The 6000-nt window shown below is 39.0% G+C and overlaps 1 long non-coding RNA gene across 1 annotated transcript in view; it reads left to right on the top strand.

The window, feature by feature from the left end:
- The first annotated feature begins 362 nt into the window (after positions 1–362).
- LOC138169902 (uncharacterized) overlaps positions 363–6000 on the top strand; it is a 36984-nt gene continuing 31346 nt past the window's right edge. The window contains exon 1 of the long non-coding RNA XR_011170488.1: positions 363–443. This is a non-coding gene — a long non-coding RNA (uncharacterized lncRNA). The remainder of the gene's footprint in view (positions 444–6000) is intronic.

Raw genomic sequence — 6000 nt, 5'->3', positions numbered from 1 at the left:
CCAGCATTCTATTTAATACACCCTCCAGCTTTCCCAAATACTCAAAACACAGAAACAAAAATGGGACAGGAAAGAAATCATAAATTTTTGCTAGCCAGTTAGGTGGCTAAGTGGTGGCCTCATTTCTTCATTTGTAAAAATGACAAAGTAGGACTAGATAATTACTCAGTTTGCTTCCATTTCTAAATCCTATGATCTTATCTGTGATCCTAGATGTTTAAAACATGTGGCCTTGAGAAATAGCCAAGAAGTTTGAAGGAACTGTGCAATTGGATGGACTTTGGAAGGAATTATTTTTTGGAGCAATTTAAAGCCCTACAAAATGCATTTGAAGTACTGAGTATCATTATTTTGGCTTTCAGATCATGCCAACAGACAAAGGGTCCAGGTACCGAAGTGATACAAATCCCAGAAAATGCCTCTGAGCTCCTTGGAGAAAGAGGGTAGGTATGTCTAGTGTATATATAACACGGTCTAGTTCTCTATGTTCCACCCTGTAATCTCTCAAGAAATACTTGCTAATTTGCCATTTTTGTTAGCATGGGACTCTTCAAAAAATATATGGAAATACCTGATCTGGTGATTATGTTTTTTATGTCCATATTATCAGGTCAAAGAGGTTTCTTTTTTCCCAACTCAGGAATGTGAACAGACACTTTCTCTCTTTATCATGAGCACTCCTCACTTGCTTATTTGATTTGCTGCCAAACTGAATAACTTTGAAAGACGCTTTGTATTTTTACTGGGTTCCATAGGGTTTTCTAGGCAGGGGGTGGGTTAGACAATATAGGGTAGCAGAAGTCTGGATTTAAATCCTCATGAACCAAAAGGGATGAGGAAAAGGGAGCTGTAATAAGAATGGCCTTTATTGGCTTCAGAGAGAAAACAATATGGTTTTAAACAGAGGCATTGAAGTTTGTTTAATGGGACAGACTCAAAAATTCCAGTCCTAGACAAAATTGTGAAGCAGACTCTGTTTTAGGATTACTTCTCTGGCTTGACCTCCCTCCCCATCCCTCCTTATAACATATACACTTTTTATTCCTTATTCCTTCACCTATCATGTGTCCCATCATTTGGGGTTCTATCTTCCTAGCCATCACAGTTCATAAGATTTAAAACTGGAAGGAACATTAGAAATCATTTACTCCAGGGGATTTTAAACCTGGGGTCCTTGAACTTAAAAAAATTTGGAAAACATTAACTGTGTGTGTGTGTATGTAATTCTATAAAATAATTATTCTGAGTAGGGGGTCATAAGTTTTATCAAATTGCCAAAGAAGTCTTGGACCAGTTCAATCTTCCACCACCTACCTACTTTTTTTTTTAAATCAAGGCGCCTTGGAAACATCTTAGGAGATGAAATTCCCTTGAAAACATCCCTGGGAAAGCAATCATAGATGCACTTTGTAAAGTCTCTTTCTGCCCCAGGTAAGCATCATAATCAGGGTCTATGGACCTTAACCAAACAGTGTTTTCCCTCCAATCCACCAGACTTTCTTCCCAATACTTCTAAATGGAGGTAGTTAGAAGATGAAGACATGGATGGCTGTACCCATTCTAGAGGTTTCATTGGCTCTTCTTTGCCAAGCATGGGTCTATGTGATAAACAGTATTCCATGTGTCTTGGTCCTGGTATGACCACTTTACAAAGTGCTGTATTTATTTTCTGAGTAAAACCAGGATATCTAGACAAAATGGGAAGGAAGCTTTTTGTATAGGCACATTAGCTAGCTACTTCCATGGCCCTCAGCATAGTACAAAAGAAAATCACTCCTACTACCCACCTGCTCTTCAATTCAATTCATCAAACATGTATTGAGCGCCTGCTATTTGCAAAGTATAGTGCAAAGTACTAGGGATACAAAGATAAAAAGGTAGCCCTTTCCTTCAATGACCTTACATTCTACTAGGTAGGGGGAGGGAGGGAAACACAACATAGACATATGTAAGTTAATGCAAAGTAAAACAATCATTTCAAGAGTGAGAGAGCTTGCTAATGACCATGGGGAGCAGGAAGGACCTCTCCTGCCATGTTTGAAGGAAACTAGCAATTCCATGAGACAGAGGTTAGGATTAGATTCCAAGCACATTGGACATATACAAAGGTGGAGAATAGGGGATGGAATCCTCAGACAAGGTACAGCTAGACGTGGGCCAGATGTGAAGGGGAGTGATATGAAATAGGACTTTACAGGTAGGTGAGGTCAGATTAGGAAGTCCTTTAAAGGACAAATTGGAGATTTGGGATTTTATCCTAAAAACAATAGGCATTGCAAATTTTGAGTAAGAAGGTGATATGGAAGGGAAGAAAGAGCAATGATGCCTCTCAAAAGTCAGAAATTCTGCATCTCACACTACCTGTGTGATACAGGGAAAGTCACTTCACACACACACACACACACACACACACACACACACCTCAGTTTCCCTGTCTGGCAGTGGGGGGGAACTCATTTCAGAGATGAGGAAAATTAGCCATCTTCCCACCAATCCCTCCCCCCTATTAAATAACTTGTCCAAAGCCTCAGGGCTAGTAATTAGTGGAGTAGGTCCTCAAACTCAGATCTGGTATGAATTTCAATGCTTTCTACATTATATATGACCTCTCAAATAGTTTGGTCTTATATCCTGGTATTCTAGGTATAGAGGGTTGGGAGTGTTCCCAGGCAGTTCCAGGAATCCTTAATGATTTAACCAAATTCTCATTCTCTTCTTCATTCCTGGAGAACTATTCCTTAGCTCAAGTCTAAGAACATTGTCATTCTTAATTTTATATCAAAATCCATAGGGTTGCTTCTGTTCTGGGCCATACATTGAGTGGTTCAGAAGATTTCTGTAGGACCTTGTTTGGAAGTATGGGTATGTACAGGGAGAAAGGGAGATTGAATGAAGATGTGGATGAACATTTATGATGCATGAAGACATCATAAGAAGTGTAGCTTATTTCTGGGACTTAATTCCCCTGTTATTCACTTTGGTGGTCCAGGTTCCATCTCAGAGAAATAAAGGGATAATTCTGTGGGACTGGGAGGTTGTTTGCTATTGCTAATCATAAGCCCCTAATATAAATTTTTACCAGTTAACGTCTATTCAATTTCAATTAATGAATAAAAATCGGTTTGTTTTTCCAAGGAATATTGACTGAGACATTATTAACATACCTAAGATTTTGTTTCTTTAAGAGAAGTATTCCAAATCCCTGACACAATCATTACAGAAGTCTCAGATGACTCTATTGAATCAATCAATCATGGGCCGAGTTATGAACAACAAATTTAAGTTTACAGTCATCCTCTAGTCCAAACTGGAGGTGGTAGGGGATGAATTTCTTTTCTCCCACACCCCCTTCCCAATCAAGTCTCTTTCAAGGGCTTGTTTAGAACAGCCCCACTACTAGACTGAGCTTTCACTAGAATATTAGATTCCAAAATGGTTTGTTTTTACTTAACTCCTACGGAGTATTACTGACTCTTCAATGAACCACAAGACATTTCTGGTATAACATCATTTGCTTTCATACAATAGCTCAAAACACTTCCCTATTCTTTTGATTTGTCGTTCATAGCTAATTTATGCCTTTGATTGATTGATAGGCTCAGTGGCGGGGAACCTGTGGCCTTGAGGCCACATGAGGCTCTCTAGGTCCTCAAGTGAGGCCCTTTGACTGAATCCAAACTTCACAGAACAAATCTCCTTAATAAAATGATTAGTTCTGTAAGACTTGGATTCAGGCAAAAGACCTCACCCAAGGACCTAGAAGACCACATATGGCCTTGAGGCCGCAGGTTCCCTGCCTCCGGATTGGTTGATTCAGTAGAGAAGTCTGAGACTCTGAATTGATTTTTTGGGTAGGGACCTGAAATACTTCTCTTAAAGAAACAAAGCTGTAGGTATGGTAACGGTGTCTCCTTTGTATAGAAGTGCTAATTCTATTTGCTGAGGAGGATGTTACTTACAGTAAAAGTTTTGATTGGGTAGTTAAATTAAACATCCGTTGTGTATAGAACACTTTGCCTGGGGAAGATATGTTCTAAATCAATAAGACAGTCTCTGTCTTTCAGGGTCTTATAATCACAAGGAGTTAAGCTATATACATAGATAACTACATATGCCTGAGTATGCTTTGTCTCTGATTTCATAGAGAATTCCCAGTGAGGAAACTCTCTTTACGAGTGCAGATTGGCACCTTCTTTGCAGAACTTAAAGGCTAAGTCACATCTTCAGGGCCACGTAGTCAGTATCTATCAAAGGTAAGACTTCAAATCAGGTCTTGCTGATTCCAAAGCTAGTTCTTTAGAGGTGGAAAATCAACTACTAGATGAAATTCAAAAGAGAAGAATGCTATTGACCCATGGGATCTGGAAAGGCTTCAGGGAGGAGACAGTAGGGAGAATGAGGATCTTCAAGGCAAAGGGAATAATATGAAAAAGGCATAGAGGGTTTTTAAAAAGTAGAGTGTTTTTGGGAGAGTAAAGGGTGGTCAAATTTGTAAAGACTCTAGAATACAGGGAGGGAAATATTAAGAAATAAAACTGGAAACATGGGGTGCTGGTTGATTGTGGAGCTTCTATAATACTCAGTGGAAAAGTCTGAATTTAATTAGACGCAATAGGCACTGAAGATTTTCAGAGCATAACGTTGCCAGATCTACTTGTGAGAATGATTATTTTGACAGTAGTATGAAAGATGGATTGGATGAGGTAGAGAGTGAAGGCAGAAATAGTTGTTATGAGGTTATTGCAACAATACAGATGGGTAGTTGTAAACTGGTGAAAAACAGTTTGGTGCGGCCCAATCCCCTGCTTTCCCCTCATGTGTGTATCACCCAGACACCAGGCTTCACTCTCCTCTTGCCTCCCAGCCCCTTTCTGGATGGCACTGTTACAATTCAGCTTCCTACATTTCTGCCCTTCATTCCTTATTTGGCAATTTAGGAAATGCTCCCACTTCACTGGTTCTATAGACAATAGAGTAATTGCCTATTGTTGTCATATTGGCTCTTTGTCTAAAATTCTAATATAATTGTGAGTCTATCTGTCTGTCTGTCTATCTATCCATCAATCCATTCATCTATCGTTCTATCATCTCTCTCCATCTCTCTCTCTCTCTCTCTCTCTCTCTCTCTCTCTCTCTCTCTCTCTCTCTCTCTCCCTCCCTCCCTCCCTCCCTATTTATCTAGCTAGCTAGCCATATCTCCACATAATACATATAAGTATATATGGTACTCTGAATGTTTTTTAAAATAAGAATGATTTAATGTGAATCAAAGATGGCATACTTATTTGATTCCTTTCCTCCTTATCAGTGATCAGATTCCCTCAGCACATTCCATTATTTTCCCAAAATCTAGCACTCAGTAATACCCAAAATGTGTTTAGCCAAATGCTTTTCCTGTTAATTTTTATACTCATGTGTTTATAAGGAAACATATCCCACGTTTTAATAATTATTTCACACATGATTAATCAAAGTGCTCAAGGATTTTTAGACCATTCAATGTATGTTAGAACTCTTTCTCCTTCTTTACAAGTTGAAGTTGCCTTTGGCTTGAGTTTGGATGGAAACACCAAAGTAATTTATATTTTGTAAACTTAGTGAAATGTGTTCTTAGTATTCTTGCCTGGATTAGGGAGCCCTGACTTGAATTCTTCTTCCTTTAAATAACTCTGTTAATTTCTAATGGAGTAATGGGGCATTCACCTTTCAAGGCAGCCTTCTGCTATATGAGTCAAACCCCAGCAGAATGAGTGTCCACAGGTGTTTGGGAGTTTCCATGACTGAGTTCACTTTCAGGTTTAATATCAGATGGAAAAGGGGAAACACTAAATTGACATTTGACTTAGATTTGGGAAGCAAAAAGTGCATGATGAGCAACCCTCATGAGTGGAGAACGGAAGAAAAAGTGAGTGTTCAAGAAGTAATATTAGACCCAACTCAGTGGTATGTATGGTGAACTGGAGATGGGTAATCAGGATATGGTGATTTGGGTGATGACAA

The sequence above is a fragment of the Petaurus breviceps genome, unplaced genomic scaffold, assembly GCF_028583685.1.
Source record: "Petaurus breviceps papuanus isolate PSGF00001 unplaced genomic scaffold, PetGlider_PUasm1.0 126, whole genome shotgun sequence".
Lineage (NCBI taxonomy): Eukaryota > Metazoa > Chordata > Mammalia > Diprotodontia > Petauridae > Petaurus > Petaurus breviceps.
The sequence above is the reverse complement of the archived record's forward strand: the minus strand, read 5'-3'. Positions and strand labels throughout refer to the sequence as shown.